The 17448-nt window shown below is 34.8% G+C and overlaps 2 long non-coding RNA genes across 4 annotated transcripts; one reads left to right on the plus strand and one right to left on the minus strand.

Annotated features, from left to right (window-relative positions):
* The first annotated feature begins 3216 nt into the window (after positions 1-3216).
* Positions 3217-6519, plus strand: LOC107773330 (uncharacterized). The gene is made up of 5 exons (XR_012709268.1): positions 3217-3241; positions 4611-4706; positions 4812-4860; positions 5101-5215; positions 6189-6519. It is a non-coding gene; the product is annotated as an uncharacterized LOC107773330 (long non-coding RNA).
* Positions 6520-6646: 127 nt separating this feature from the next.
* Positions 6647-11837, minus strand: LOC107788111 (uncharacterized). 3 transcript variants are annotated; one of them, XR_012709264.1, is made up of 4 exons: positions 11362-11837; positions 9201-9501; positions 8472-8588; positions 6647-7595 (listed from the first exon to the last, which is right to left on the minus strand). It is a non-coding gene; the product is annotated as an uncharacterized LOC107788111 (long non-coding RNA). The 3 variants fall into 3 exon arrangements; XR_001648539.2 differs by having other exon boundaries at positions 6647-8588; positions 11362-11832; XR_012709262.1 differs by lacking the exon at positions 11362-11837 and adding an exon at positions 10667-11346 and having other exon boundaries at positions 6647-8588.
* Between the last annotated feature and the right edge of the window lie 5611 nt (positions 11838-17448).

Below are 17448 nucleotides of genomic sequence, written 5' to 3' on the forward strand. Positions count from 1 at the left end.
AAAAGTTAAGGACGTCCAGTCCTAAACTTCTGGTTGTAACTCAAAAGTTAACTGGTTAAAGACAGCATGTCCCAAATTTTATAAAACGTACTAATACACTCTTTTTTTGATTGTTTACCTGTTGTTGTCGTCTATCTTTATGTTAGTATAAGTTCCCGGGTTTTTACTTGTCATCATATACAAGTATGAAGACAATAATTCATAATTCTCTTCGGGAGTTCCTCTTATTAAAGCGGAAGCAAGTTGAATAGCACGCCACGCCTTGTGATACCCAATACCTAGTCCATGCAATTTTTGCATCTCTGCCATGACAAAAGCTGGTGTAACTTCAAACCTTGGGTCTCGAAGATTGTCGATAATGTAACCACTAATCAACTTTGAAGTTGCATGTCTTTGATCAGCTTTCATAGTGTTAACAGAGCAGTCATGCTTTTTCTCAATCTTTACTATCTTGAAAAATGTTGAATCTTTAATTCTGAAAGCACGCACACACCAACCACACCTATCATCATTGCATTTCAACGAATATCTTGTTAAGCTTGATCTAACAACGTTGAATTCAAAATGTTCTTTAATTGCTATATTCGAAAAACAGTTAATTATACTCTTCTTTTTGTCAAATACTGATCCCACTTTTATTTCATCCAATGAAGCATTTTCTCTTAATATCGTAGTTGGAGATTTTTTTTGTTTCAAATTTGATTGTCGTCTAGTTAGTTGAGTAGAGGTTTTTTCAGCAACTTCTTCGATTACCGGTGCACTCTCTAAGACTTGAATACCCAAAGCTTGTTCGTTGTCAATCTCTATAATACTTTGTCATTCTACTTGAATAGAATCAAATGTTTGAAACACCTCTTTAGTTATTGGTTGAGCTTCAACCAAATCTATTTCCATTATCTGTTGGCATTTGTTTTGATTGCCATGTTGAGTTTCTCTGTTGACATGTGTTTGAAGCACCTCTTCAATTATTGCTTGAGCTTCAACCATATCTATTTCCATTATTTGTTGGCATTTGTTTTGATTGTCATGTTGAGTTTCTGTGTTAACATATTCGTTGCTTGTTGATCCAAAAACTCTTTCCGAAATATCAACAATGAAACGACAGTCCTTGAAGAGTGAATGAGTTTTTAGTAACTCTATACATGTGTGAAGATCTAAATCTTTGGATACAAGCATTCCCTTGCTTGTTCCAAGGTTGATATCAAACCATATCACTGCTTCAAACTTGTGTCTATCCAATTCAATAACTTCAAAGATCTGTTTAATGAAATCTTCAAACCGAATTGCCTTAGGTACTAGAACAAGCTTTGTTTGATGTCAAGATATTTATAGTCTTCAGTCCATCTACCATTAAAAGCAACTATAATACATAATGTTTCCATCCTGCAAGTCAAGAGAATGGGAAACTCATGACATATTTTATAATGCAATCTTTGTATAATTAAGAACAGGTACTGTAAGTTCAAGACCAAGTATCCTTAACATTTGAACTTGGAATTCAAACTTAAGGACCGCCTGCCCTTAACTTTTGAACCTGTAATTCAAACTTAAGGACTGTATGTCCTTAACTTTTGAACCTGCAAGTCAAACTTAAGGACTCTTGTCCTTAACTTTTGAACTTGAAACCCAAAGTTAAGGAACTACCTGTCCTTAAGTTAAGGACTACCTGTCCTTAAGTTAAGGACTACCTGTCCTTAACTTTTTAACTTATAACTCTCCTTAAATATTGAACATGTAAGTCAAAGTTCAGGACCAAGTTTGAGTTTCAATTTTCAAAGTTAAGGACAGTTAGTCCTTAATATTATGTGTTCAATTTTTATAGAATTAACCTGGAATTCAAACTTAAGGACTTCCTGTCCTTAACTTTTGAACCTGCAAGTCAAACTTAAGGACTCTTGTCCTTAACTTTTGAACTTGAAACTTGAAGTTAAGGACTACCTGTCCTTAACTTTTTAACTAATAACCGTAAGTTAAGGACCAACTGTCCTTAAATATTGAATATGTAAGTCAAAGTTCAGGACCAAGTGTCCTGAACTTTTCAACTTGAAACTCAAAGTTCAGGACCAAGTGTCCTTAACTTTTTCAAAACAATTTGCAAAACTATGACAATATGTGCTTAATATACAGAAGAACAACAACAAAGTTAAGGACATTATGTCCTTAACTTTTTTATTCAATTTGCAAAATTAGGACACTATGTCCGTAATATTATGTGCTCAATTTTTATAGAATTATCACAGGACGCGATGTCTTTAACTTTATCAATCCAGAAATTCAAAAAAAAAAATCAAATTTCTACTTACTGTATAAAAATCAATAGAAATCGGAAAAAGTATAACTATGTCGAAATAAAAATCAATAGAAACACATAAAAGTATAACTTACTGTAAATCTATGTCGATTTTTGGATAAGAATGTTGAATTCTATAGTTTGAAATCGGAAGAGAATCTTCTGCAATTTCGACGATCACAATGAAGTAATTTAGCGTTGCTGCTGCTGCTGATCGTTAATAAAAGCGTAGGTATAAGTTATAGCAGAAGGGTATTTTCGTCCCGTCAAATATAAGTTTACTAAACCAATGGCTAAAGACTAAAAATATTTAAAACACTGGCTTTAAAATAAAGACAAGTGCTGTTAGTGACTATTTGTGCACATCGCCCGCATAGTAAATGAGATTAGCATGGACCAAAAAAAAAAAAGATTAGCGGCTTATCAAGCTTCACTTCGACGTGGCAATTTCAAAATTTGAAAAAACAAAACCCCGCCAGTATAAAATCCCAATAATCGAATTCGCAGCGGTAATTCGCATTGCAGAGAGAACTTTCGAGAAGAGATGAAGAAAAGATCGAGATCGACGAGGAAGTCATCTGCCGCGGATTTTCTGTCACCTCCGCCGGCGACCTCGGCTGCAAGTCCTGTCCAGTCGATGAGTGAGTCTCCAAAGCCATTCGAGTTCAACTTCAATACGTTCAACGCTACGCCAGCATCATCATCGAAGAAGAAGCTGAGGGCTACTGGAAAGAAGAGCTTCAATATTTCAAGTCCGGAGCAGTTGAAACCTGCCGGTTCTCCAGCGTCAGTCAAAAACCTGAAGCCGATAGCGGATCTGAAGGAATTTGCATCTTCTCAATTGGACTCTGTTAAGCGCCAGATTGAGCGATCGCACATGGAGATTCTCAAGAACCTCGAGGCTTCTCAATCTCGCCTTCAGAAACATCTCGCCTTCAGAAACGTCTCAAGGTCTCTCTCCCTCCCTCTCTCTTACACACACACACACACGTAGCCACGAGATTTTGAAGATAACATTATATTCATACATCCATCTGCTAGTGCTTAGGTCAGTGGTAGAATTAGCTCTTACGCATACGCGTATTTGTGTGTGAGTGTGCGTGTAATAAATGTGTATGGATGTCTCCTGGTAATGCTCGTATTCAAAGTGTACGGACATATATTGAATCCTTTATTCTGATTCCATATACTTTCTAGATGATTCACGATTTTAGGTTTTGGTGTTTCCGGATGGATACGCTTTGTGATATGAGGTGATTTCCAACTAATTTTCTCAGTTCGGTCATTACCAATTGTTTCCAGTTTGTTGATCTAGTTTTCTCAATTCGGCGGTCTATCAACTATTCGGTGTTGTTGCTTTTGTGTTTTGAGATGCAGCTTCTAAGAAGTTGCATGATCTCAGCAACTAGAATAGTGAATGTCCAAGAACATTCCCGAATATTAAAGTTAATCATCAGACGGATGATTAATGAATCTGATTCACTCACAATCTTAGATTTGTTATAAGTATTCCCCTCAGAATTGTTTTAATGCCAGGTAGATAGGCTTTAAGTATAGCAAAATTATTCTTTTTGCTAAAGATGAATAAGCTTATGGACTAAAATGTGTATATTTCGCATACGATATCTAGGTTCCTTGGCTCTCACAAAGATTCAAGCGTAACCCAGAGTTCTGCGCAATTATCTGTTGACATAGCGACATCTAGCACTGAAGTGTTAATTTAGGCTCTTCTAAATGAGATTCCAATGTTACAATACCAAATTATTTGTCCGTTTTGTGCGTCAATGGTGCAGTTCTTCGCGCTATATTATTAAACACGAACCAGAATGTTTAGCTGTACTTTATTGGAAGAGGATACATAACAGACTTGCAAGTTGAGCTTGTTACATGCAAAGTAATTGTCTTCATTAAGAGAGAGCATCTAGTTTAAAACTTTATTTATGTTCAGAAATAAGAAGAAATCTCTTTTAAGCTTTATGAGATTAGTCAATTTTGAGTTATTAACCTAAGTTCAAGTAAATAAGGTTTAAAATCTTGTCTTCTCTAAGTTGATCTCATGCTTTACAAGCTCCCATCAAGCTATGGATACAAGATTAAGGATAATCCATCGAGTTACGTGATTTTCCACTGTTTCATGATTTAGCGGTTATGTTAAGTAGTTTTCTCTCGGTAGCTTCATACATCATTATGTTGTTCCTTTAACTTCTTACGCAATTAAAAGGGCTAGAAGAACCATCTATGACCAGTTCTATAGATAATATAGTCAATTCCACGCATCGGAATGTGGTACATTTCCTTCTAATTTTGTGTAATTAAACAGATTCAGACACAAGGATGCCAGCAAGTGGCAGATGAAGCAGAAAGGGACTATAAAAAGATATCTGAGCGAATCAATGAAGGCAGGGATGCAATGAAGGTGAATCTTTCATTATAGATCTGCTATTATATTTCACAAGTCTGATCCTATTTAATCTCAGTTTCCGTGTCATTACCATTGGTTAATTTGATCTTTCCTTTATAGGATTCATATTCAACGTTCATGGCAGAACTTCAAGCTAGTGGAGCTCGTTGTAAGTTCTTAGCCTTATGTCAACTATGCTTTTTAGTAACTGCAACTGTACTGCTGCAAGTTTCTTAACAATGCTAAACACTATAATAACCTTGAAACATTTGGCTTTAATACTTGGGATAAGCAGATGAAGAAATAGACTGTAGGTTACTTCTTCTTTCCTTTTTTTGTTAACAGATTCTTCTGAGTTGCCTGTCTGATAGGATGAACATCTTATAAAACTTGTTCACTTACATTACAGTGTGCAAACAAACCATCCCCGAGTTGTCACAATCTGCTGAGAAAGCCATAGATACTCTCAAGAACCGTTATGCGATCCATTCAACTTCAGCTTGTTGAAGGCATTGGCAGTTTAGGTAATTTCTTTTGCTGTTTGATTGTTGTATCTATCTCAAAATCTGAACTAAGAATTATACAGGGCGATGAGTCTTTTAGTCATCTATCCTATATTTATGTTATTATATTTCCTGGCATATGGAACGTGAATTAGGAAATATGTTTCTTTCAATGATAGTAATCACCAGAAACAACATAGTAGCCTGTATAAGCGTACAAAATCGGGGCATGGGAAAATGCCTATAGATTCCTTTCTCCTTATCCGTATGGCCATATCCCATATGGAACGCTTGTTATGATCCTAGTTTGCTTTATACAGTCATCATAACTCCTGTTTTATTTTATCTATTTCTTGAAGGACTGTTTTAACTTAAGCAAAGAGTAGAAAAATGGAATTTAGCTCTTGTAAAAGGGAATATTTTTGACATATCAGAGGTAACTATTTGAAATCAGTACTTCCAAATCGTTAAGTTTGCTTGGCTCCTATGTAGAATGATCGTTTTGCACCTTTTCAAGCCTTCAAGCCATTGCTACCAGATAAAATTCCTTCATTTCATCCTCTAAATCATTTCTATACAGAAATTTGAGCACCAAGCCAGCATATATCCCTAAGGGTTGAAACACTGATTGATAATAAATCATCTTTAGCTGGCAGCTGGCCTTTTGAGTGGAAAAGCATTCATCCTCTCTATTACATTGACGCAAACATTTCGTTCTTATTTGTTTGGGTTGATCAATTGATTATCTGCCCGCCTGTTGTAAAACTTTGTCGTTTGCTTTTGCCTGACATTTTTCGAAACTCATAATTCATTTTTATTTGAGCTATATAATTTCTTGATAGGTGGAATCTAGTTTCTCTGAATTTCATTAACTAAGACGGTGTAGGAGACTAGGAGTACATAGAGATAGTTCAAGTGATTTTCTTTTGAAGTCCTTATAATAGAGATTTAATTCATGAAATTCTAACTCCTTATTGCTGTTATCTTTTTACAGGGATAATTTTCGAGTGAATGGATGGGAAATAGGAAAACTGAATCGGAAAGGTGTTTTGAGACGGTGGGAGTTTAAAATTGCAGTTTTTAGAAGAATATGCACAACATGCAAATTTGAGTGCTTAGTCTTGTAAATTCATATCTTCTAGATGCATTTACTTCCATCTTCCTGGTTCATCCACCCTTATATTGGCTTAACCTGGTAATTCTCTATTAGAATATTACTTTCTTGCATATGCCACACGAAGAGAAGATACTTGAAAAGAATGAAAATTGGAAGAGTTCCTTTTTTTTCTTATACTAGTTGCCTGCAACCCGTGCTCTGCACGGGCCCAACACTACCACAAATTAACACATTTTTTCAATAAGTAATCAAAGCTTAATTAACACCAAATAGGTGCTGCTACATGTTTTGAGTTCCAAAAGATACAACGTAGCAAAATAATAGATGGAGAAACATACAACAATTTCATATTGATGGTTCCGCAATCCATCAGTTGTTATTCCTTTAAGATTGTCCAGAATATACAGAGTATGCAGACAATTACAGTGTTCCAAACGGCTTATGTTTCTTTCGCGTCATCCTTCCTAGTTCCTAGCTAGTTGTTGGTAGCACCTCTTGGGTTGGATAGTTTGATTTGAGTCTAGCTAAGGTATTCAGCAAAGAGTATTGGAAAATTGTTAAGGTAACAAAACTTTTCTGATCATTGCACCTGAGAAATTGATGGAAGTCCATCTTCGAACATCTCAAATCATTTTCCTTTTGAACTCTCAAATTACCTGCCACTGCAAATGCTTTAGGATGATTAGAGTTAGAAGATAAACAACAAAAAGTAGGAACCGAATAGAAGACCTAAAAAGGAGAGTAAAAGTGCGTGTGGGTGTGTGTCATAAGTAACATCTAAAGTTTCTTTCAGTCACTCCCTTGGAATGATCTATTCAACCCTCGCTAGTGAAACTATCCTGATATGGACCCCCTTGTAACATAAACATATAATGGAGAAATTTATTGTGCTACCGTCTCATTCTATTAGCACGGAAGTATCAAGCATCATATACCATCTTTCTCCAATTATCCTTCATACTTTACAGGAAAGACAACCTCTTCCTTGGAGTTACCCAGCTAGTTAGATATTTATTATGTGAGCTTCGAGAAGACTCATAGCAATCTAGAAATGCATATGTTTGAAATTAATTATTTATGCCCCTTACTAATGTATGGAGAAATTTTCTTTGGAGAAAGAGATATTGCTCAGCATTATATTCTAACGTAAATATCCTTCTGTTAGCGTGTGAAAATATTATTGTCAGTTGATAATAAAATTAGAGCTTTGTTTACGTACCTTTTTTATGAAGCATTTCATTGCTATTTGGTACTTTCCCCATGGCTGTTGCTTACTTCAGAATACTACATTAAATTTTTTTTATACCAGTCTAATCATAAACTATAAAGAGAATATACTGTTTTAATTGAAATAACTCACTACTGTATACAGCCACCACTTATTTCTTTGTATGTTTCTACAGATTAGCATGTACAAAATATAATATTATGATGCAATAAAAGAATGATATAGACTAACTTGTGCGACAACTTCAAATGCATTTAATTATTTGCCTAATTTGAAGCAAGTGCCATAATCATGTTAGGAGTGCCTGGTTCGAGTGCAAGGGATGAAAGAATAAAGCATGTTAAAGCTAATATGTCCCATTAATCAGCAAAAGCATAATGATTTATGTTTACTTGATAAAAAAGGGCAGGATGATTTATCATTAACAGAAGCAAAGGGAAATGAGAAAATTTTTCCTTTTATTTTAGCCAAGCTTCAAACTGTGTTTTACCAAATTCAATCAATTTTAAACAACTGATAACACACAAATTTGTGTTCCTTCAAAAGCAAATGAGAATTGCAGGTGAGCAGTACCTGGTACTAATTAATAAAATGACAATGAAGAATAGATAGCTACCAAAGATGAGAATTTTATGGAAAGTCTTCTCTATATTACTAAACATAATAAATGATTTGTTGTTTGTTGCTTGATCTTCACCAAGAAATAGCACTTTGAAGCAAAAATAGCAATTATGAAGCAAATTCATCTAAATTAAATTTGAACTCACTCAAAAACCACACCAGATAGCTGAGATAAAAATGGACAGTGCAAAAAAAGGCAAAGGTAACATCTATTGCATAAGGTGTCACCTCTTCTCTGGGTTCGCCCATACCAGACAATCATTATGCAATTTTATCCATACAAAATGAAATGACATTGAAGGAAACCTCACATTTACATTTAAGCTTTTGCTGTTGATTGTGGAGATGGTTCTTGAGGTGAGAAGCTTATAACAACATTTGTCGTTTTTATTTGTCATATTCTGTTGGTAGGCGAAATTTTGTACAGTCTGAAATATTTCACCAACAATATATGAATCATTAATAAGTGCAAGTTTTAGAAGACTATTAGAAAAGGGTAGTCTAACTATAATACAAATATAGATCTATGGTGAATAGTGCTATGTATTGTCAATGTAACTCCTATGTAAAATACCACTAAAGGTTCTTGTTGATATACAGATGTTGATGATAAAGTAGTCTTTCTCAAGGAAAAAAACATATTCAGATAGTTCATAATTTTGTTCATAGTCAGCGAAGAAGATACACATAAAAATGAAAAAAAGTTACTAATTAGTCAGAATCCTGTTAGTAATAGATGAATAGCAAAACTAACGATCCAAGTGATTTTTCCATTTGATTTTGGTTTAAAAAGGAAGGTCATGTGACTTGCTTAAGACATTATAAAGCACCTCATAAAGAAAGATTCCTAGGCGAAAAATTCATATACTGTCCTTTCCTATTGGTGCAGGAGCAAGTGAGAATGTGGAGTATATGTAATGACATGCACCTTAATTTCAATAGGAAATTTACAATCTAACAACATAATTTTACAGGGATTTCACATAAACACACCATGAAAATTAGTAATTGTAACACAATAACAAAATAAATTAGCTTACCTTATATAATTCAAGTACCAATTATTGTTTCAAAAAGGATCATCCCAGCTTATTGCAAAGATCTACTTCATACTTGATACGACTTTTTCAACACAATTCCAGCTTCATCAGTGAACATCTTGTCATGCCAATCAAGCTTCATTAAGGTGGTACGTACTCCAACTGCTTGTGAAAGAGAGTATACACCTTACAATCATTGTAGATAAGACCTTAAGTCCTCAAACATTGGAGAGGGCTTCATAAGTTTAGAGAAAGCAACAACACCTTTATCTCCTCTCATGTCATTGAAAAAATGAAGGACCTACAGTTTGCAAGTTGAGGGAATCAGTTGGCACTTCGCACGCTGCATGTGCTATAACCAAACCAAACATTATACCTCTTTTTGGTTTTGTACGAATATTTCACCCAATTTATCTTAGGGTATGCCTTTCGTTTTACATTAACTTGGGAATACACATAAAATTGCAATTAACATTGTTATATCCAACTAAGCACCATGAAAGTTTGTATAGAAAGTGTAAAGTTAAAAGTACAATAAAATGCAGTTATCTCATCACTTAAACAAAAGGCAGAAACTGATAAGTGAAAGCAGCACCAATAGTTGTAACATCAGTAGTACAACGTTACACTCACCTTCTGCATATGCATAAATAAGATTTTGATCTAGTAATGTTCACGTCTTCTCCAGCAAACAACATGAAACAAAAGTGAGCGGATGTGCAATCACAGTCTCAAACGGAAAGGTGGAAACTCCCACTGTGTTTTTTTCTTATCCACCCCAGCAACTTAAGCATCAGTCAAGAAAGAATTGGCTGGTTTTTTTTTTCACAATGCTGATTAATAAATCAATTTATAATTCTATGATAAATGAATCACGTATAGTGAGCCGAACAGAAATAGCAGAAAAATTATTCTCCAAGTAGATCTACGGGAAACAATCAACATAAACCACAAATCATATATTCTTACATACATCAATTTAACATACTATTAAGTCTTTCTTCCATTGTCTCATAACTATTCATGTGCTATTAGTTCTTTCCGCATCTCGATATAGGCATGTTTAATTTCATAATGCCAAAGCAGGGGATCAACAGTCCCATATAGGTATAAAGCACCTAATTCATAATGATCAAACAACTTGTACTCCTTCAAAATTGTAGGTTCATTATTTGGTCCTATAATATATAGACTGAACAAATAGAATAAACTTTGTATGTTCAATACAAATAATGAAAAATAAGGCAATTAAAAAAAATCAATTAAACTAGTCTTAATAGCATAAGTGTTCTCATGTGGAAGTTTCTTATTGCCACTTAAAAGAGCTCAACTAACATAGCTACATTCAACCTAAAAAAAGTTTATAACTACAGTCTAGGTTCCATGAAAAGTTTTATAGGAAGTGAGAAGCTGAAATATATCTTGTTGTTTCATCACTCCTACAAAGGTAGATACTATCAACTTACAATAGCTAGAACATTGGCAACATAAGTTGAACAGAATTGGCACTTCTCTTTTGCTGTAGAAATTTAATCTTGAATTATATTATTTTCCTCTTCTTCAACAAACAATAGGAAATTTAATTGGGTAGCTGCATTTAAAGCCTCAACAGAAAAGTTGAAAATTCTCATTGCATGATCGTTGCAAAGTTTGTGGCGTACAGTGAAGAGGAAGTCAAGTCTTTATGGGGTAACAATGTCGATGAATTATGCTAGTGCATTTATTCCTCTTTTGGCCTTTTAGGTAAAGATGTCCATAAACCAAGAGAGGCTGTAATCTTGTATATCCTACCAAAAGAGCTTTTATGAAGTAGTTTGAGTCCATTTACTTTCAAGTTATTTTCATCACATAACACAAACAGTTACTTGCTTAAGTTACCTAATTACCAACATTAGAGAAATAGAAGGAAGAAAAAATATTTATAAGCACGCAAGAAGAAGATATGAACTGGACATGATGAAAGTAAAACCAAATTGACGCCTACTTTAAGCCAAAAGAAAATCAAAAGAAACATTTTTGTAAGGTTATTATCCTGAAACCTTACACTACTATTAAAATTGAAATACAATTAACCAAAATCATGATAATCAACGTGAAAAATTGAAATAACCCAAAAAGGGTCTTAATAGTTTTTTTAGAAAGTAAAAAATTCCTCCATTACCTCTTTATATGAGTAGCCCACATATCACTATGAAGCAGGTTCTTTGCAGCCTTCACCTGTTTTCTCCTGTACTTCAGAAAATCCTATGTGCCTTTTAGTTGTTTGGTCAAATTGAATTCTTAAAACACAAATTCAAATCTTACATTAAAATAAAAAAATTACTTATATGTAACAGCCAATAATAAACATATAGAAAGAACCGTGGACTGGAGCTCGCAGTTTTTCATGAACGAAAAAGAAAAAAAACAGCAAAAGGAAGAATAGGGAAAATCCATAGAAGAAGAAAGCATGAAGAAGAAGGAAAGCAAGAAAATAAAGAGTAAAATTAGAAGCAATTAAAGTGACAGCAAAATAATGTAGGAACAATGGAAGTGAAAGACATGTTTCCGCACCAAAACATAAAGAAACCAACTACGTGTCAAGGAAATTGAAGAGAATGAAACGGCGACCAAAATATAAAAAGGCCATGACAAATATTTGTAATTTCCATTTTACCGTGTTCGTCCCACGACAAACATTTAACTGCCATTTCTAAATAGTAGTAAAGTAATACACCGAAAGTACCTTACCAATTTCTTTTAGGAAAAATGATACTGTATAGTCGTTCCCAAAATAATAATCGAAAATGTGTATTTTATATTTTTTTTGAATATATATGTATTATGTATATATATATAAATATTATACAAATTTTATACACTTTTTCGTCTACGAAATATAAATAGTTTTTGGTACAGGCTAAAAGTAATAATACCCTTTATTTTGCCCCTTTGGTCAAGTACTTGTTTTTTTAATAATTAGTCCACTTCAGAGATTACGCAAAAGAGTAAAATGTAGCATGTAGAAAAATCCGTCTAAATCTTTTGAGCAGCATTTAAGCTTTTCAAAGTGGAACTGGAGAGATGGTCTGTCAACAAGTGGTCGATATGGACCTCATGTCCTCCTTCCCTGGAGAAAGGAATCATATGATAGTAGTTTTAAATATCCAAAAGAGAAAGCTGCTAGCCTATGCCATTTGAGCTGTAATACAGTAACTATTAGTGTCCAAAAAGCTTTTAAAAAATAGAATTATTCAATTATTTGTCAAGGGCAGTACAGTTTCAGGGTTAAAGCTGGATATAAGATAAGCTTTGTCCAAAAATCAAGATAAAAGACTATGCCCACCAACCGATAGAACAATTTGAAAATGTAGGTTTACAGGGCGGAGAAGTTATGAGAACCTGCTCTTATATTAATCCTAAAGTAGCATCACCCTACCATCCTTTCATAATAGTGTTGGAACAATTGGTTACGGAGAATATGAATTAGCTTGAGGCGAGTCAAGAATACTGTCCTTAAAGATATTTCGCCCACATAATAATAAATAAAATTAAGCGTATTCCCCAGAATTCAACAAACTCTTTCAATTATTAAATTGGGAACAGAACTAGCAGAAAATTCAAGAAAGAAACCCAACATATAGGAGGAAGACGATTCAGAAAATTGTATTAAAAGTGTGTCTTTAGCTCTTCAACCATGTTTATATAGGTGTTGCTCCAACGACTAGTTAAAGACTAGTTAACAGCTAGTCTGACTCTATTAATTGTAAAATAACTTACTAAATAATAAGTAAATATAAATAATATTTCAAAGATAAAAGATTTTTCAAACCAAGATGGACATTACCTTTTGAGATATCACTAATTTTCCAACACTTTCATATTCATATGTCAAAATCTATAATATTGTTATATCAAAATAAGTTCATGGACTTGAGAATAGAACAAAAAATAGGGAGACAAACCCTCTACCGATAAGAGATGCAGCTATATTGAAAGACATTATCTCGCTTGCAAACATATCTAAGTAGGATTAAATATATTACAGAGATACCCGATATTATAATCATCGTTGATCGGCATTGTGATGACCCAAAAGGTTATCACTTATTTTAAAAATAATTTTTGTGTTTCGAGGCTTTAAAAACCTCTTTCTGCATCACCTCGATTTGCGTGCACAATCCGGGCACGTAACCGGAAAGCCAATATGTGAAAAATCTGTGAAAAATGATGAATTTTGACTTTAAAATGAATTAAGTTGACTTCGGTCAACATTTTGGGTAAACGGACGCGGGCATGTTATTTGACGATCCCAGAGGGTCCGTAGGAAAATATGGGACTTGGGCGTATGCCCGGAATCGAATTCCGAGGTCCCAAGCCCGAGAAATAAATTTTTAAAGAAAATTATTTTCTGGAATATTTATGAGTTTTTGAAAATGAAATGTGTTTAAAATTTGATGGTATCAGGCCCGTATTTGATTCCGGGGCCTGGTACAGGTCTTATATATGATTTAAGTCGAGTCTGTGAAATTTGGTAAGAAACGGACTTGAAATGACGTGAATCAGACCTTAATTGAGAAAATTGGAAAATTTGAAGTTCTTAATAATTTTCATGATTTTGATGCTAAATTCATAGTTGTTGATGTTAATTTGGTAATTTTAATGCACGAGCGAGTCCGTATGATATTTTTGGGTTGGTGTGCATGTTTGGTTTGGAGCCCCGAGGGCTCGGGTATGTTTTAGATAGGTCACAGAGTAGAATTGGACTTGGGAAAATTGCAGACTTCAGCTGTTATATCGCAGGCCTGCAGGCTTCGCATGACTGGCAAATGCGAATTCGCAAATGCGAGGGCTGAGTCGCAAATGCGAACTAGCCCAGGCCAGTCTTCCCTCGCAAATGCGATGTTTCCCCTTTTGGCCAATCGTCGCAAATGCGACAGAATGTTCGCAAAAGCGACTTCGCAAATGCGATAACATCAGAGTCAGGGTTCGCAAATTGCGAACCCTGGTCGCAATTGCGATACCTGCAACCTGTAAGTTCATAACTTAGATGCATTTTCAATTATTTTTCACATCTTCTCAAAACATAAACTTTCTAGGGCGATTTTTCAAAGGCAACTTCTCTTCCTAATCGATTGTAAGTGATTTCTAACTAGTTCTCTTTAATCTTTAACATCTTTTCACATGATTTCAACTCAAAATCAATGATTTTCATGGGGTAAATTGGGTGTTTTGAGTAGAACCTAGGTTTTTCAAATTTTGAGGTTTTGGACCTCGATTTGAGGTCCGATTTCAAAACAAATTATATATTTGGGTTCGTGGGGAATGGGTGATCGGGTTTTGACCATGTGAGCCCGGGGGCAATTTTTGACTTTTTGGATAAAACTTTGGAAAACTCATTTTCATGCATTAGAATTGATTCATTTAGCATTTATTGACGTAGTTAAGTAACTTGTGGCTAGATACGAGCGAATTGGTGGTGGAATCAAGAGGTAAAGCGATAGTTGAGACTTGAATTGTGTTCGTGGCATCGAGGTAAATATTTGGTCTAACCTAAGCTTGAGGGATTAGGAGTCGAGTCTTATTTGCTATGTGGTATTTGTTGAGTACGACGTATAGACATGATGACGAGTATCTATACGTTGGTGTCAAGCATGCCCGTGAGTTTTATATTGTGATTATTATGACTTCGTTGTATTATTCATGCCTTGGTGACAATTTCTATTGTTTGGCAAAGTTTGTGGAAGTAATTGTGACATTTGAACATTGAGGAGCATTGGCTCAAGTTGTATAATGAAATGTGAAAGTATAAGTGGTAATTGAACCTTTTAGAGCATTGGCTCAAGATGTGAAATGAGTTGTGAAGTAAAAGTGAGAAAGAGAAGAGAATCATTACGTGGTCTCCCTTGCTAGGATATTGTTGCTTTTAATGTTATCTCTTTTGTCGGGATGTTGATACTTCTTTTGATGTTGTTCCCTTGCCGGGACTTGATTGTTGAACTATTATTTCCTTGCCGGGATTCTTATTGTAGTTTCATTTATTTCCTTGCCCTATTGTTTGTGATTGTTGTTTGGATGAGAAAGAGTGTTAAAGCGCGAAGGGTGATGACGTGTATTGTTTTGATGAGAGAGTGTTAAAGCACGAAGGGTGATGCTGTGTATGATTTGTGAGGAAGAGTGTAAAGCACGAAGGGTGATGTCGTGCCGCACGATGTACAATTCCGTGCCGATTATATTGATTATGTGGTGAGAACGAGAGTAAAAGCATGAAGGGTGATGCCGTGCATATTTTCATTACTTGATTCCTGACTTTTGTTGATATCTGAGATCTGTTGTTCCTTTTTAATTTCCCGTTGTCTTTCTATTCTTAAGAGATAGTTCCCCGCAGTATGTTTCCCCTCCCATACTTGACTGTATATTACTGTTCTTCTTTTCCACTGTATATGGTTTAAACTGCATAGGTTCATTTAGTAGTCTGGTCCTAGCCTCGTCACTACTTCGCCGAGATTAGGTTAGGCACTTACCAGCACATGGGGCCGGTTGTGCTGATAATACACTCTGCACTGTGTGCAGATCCCGGAGCAACAACTTTTGGACCGTAGCTTGGGTGACTGCCTTCAGTCCACACGGAGATCCAAGGTAGTCCTGCAGGCGTCCGCAGGCCCTGGCGTCTCCCTCTATCCCTTTATCCTGTTTCATTTACATATTTCGGAAACAGTGTACTATTTTTCTTTCAGACTTTGTTTGTAGTACTCTTAGACCGTCTGTAAAGCTGTGACTCCAGCTCTGGGTAGTCTTGTTAAAACAGTTGTATTTGATATACTCAGTACTTTTATTATTTTTCTTCCACTTGTTATAATTTCCGCTGTCTTTACATTATTGTTCAAAATTGTTAAAGGATTAAAATGGGAAATGTTCAAAAAGTCGGCTTGCCTAGCTCACATTAGTAGGCGCCATCACGACTTCCGAGAGCGGAAAATCCGGGTCGAAACAAGCATCAACCCATTCCTCTGAAACTCTAGATGCTCCAAAAGTTTTGGAGATTCCTCCGAACAAAACCAAAAAATCTAATAAGGGATATGAAGAAGATGATATTCATGAAATTTGTGACAATTTCTCTCGAGAGTATTTTATTTCGTTACCTAACGTCAATCATGAAACAAATTTTCTCTTTGGGGAGAATGAAACTCAGAAAATTTGGCCTTTTCCCTGGCGGTCAATTTGGGGATATGGATTTAGCTCCGAATAAGTTTTTGTTTTATCAATGTCCTGCCTGCATTTGCAACCATTGCCATCAGACCAGAATGCCAGGACGAGACATATCACTTTCTCTTTACAAAAATAAGATACTACACTTTCTCAAATATTATAGAAGATTTATCCTCTTAAACTGTGTTGATTCCGTAATTTCTTATCGACCACCATCTAGACTCTCGATGATGATGAAGGAAGTTTCACTCAGCATATTTATTCAAAATAAACAGGAAAAATGTCCTTACATGCCAACTTACATTTTTTGGAAAACTTATGACTCATATTTTCGAAAATTAAAATTTTATTCTACATAACTTTTTCGATCTTATAGCAAAACGATTTGAAGAAAATTTAAAAGTAAAATTTTATATATATACATGTCTTTCCCATCAGATGTGGTCGATTAAGAAATTCAACTAGGTAGGCATCCAGCTCTTTCAATTCGATTTAGCACTGTGGCTCAATTATCACATCTGGAAACATCAAATTAGAAAAAAATGAATATAAAAGTAACACCATAGGCAACCTAAAAAACATACTAAATGATAGTCAGACACTTGTTTAATTAAACTACGAGTCCGGAACTAAAATAGTATAAAATACAAATTGAAAAACCGAAGTAACCTGGGGAAAAAAATAAAAAACCAAAGTACCTATACCCTCATGGCAAAACATCCCATGCTAACGGACATCTAGTCAACGTTGACAGAGTATAGTGCATGATAGGTGTGCGCTATACATGTCTACCAGTGGCGGATATAGGATTTTGAGTTCATGGGTGCTTAATTTTTTTGACGTAAAATTACTACTAATACATCGTATAAGTATGCAACTATTTAAATATGGAGATAAAAAATTAATGAGAAAACTATAGTACCTATATGAACGACGCCCCAAATATGTGATGAGTAATACAATTTACGGTTCTGGAGGAATCCTTGGTTTTTAAAAGCTCATATTCTTTTCTTTCTTTGCTATGGTGAATTAGATAAAGTAACAAAAGAAAATTAAAAAA

This window comes from Nicotiana tabacum, chromosome 1, assembly GCF_000715075.1.
Source record: "Nicotiana tabacum cultivar K326 chromosome 1, ASM71507v2, whole genome shotgun sequence".
In the NCBI taxonomy this organism is placed as follows: domain Eukaryota; kingdom Viridiplantae; phylum Streptophyta; class Magnoliopsida; order Solanales; family Solanaceae; genus Nicotiana; species Nicotiana tabacum.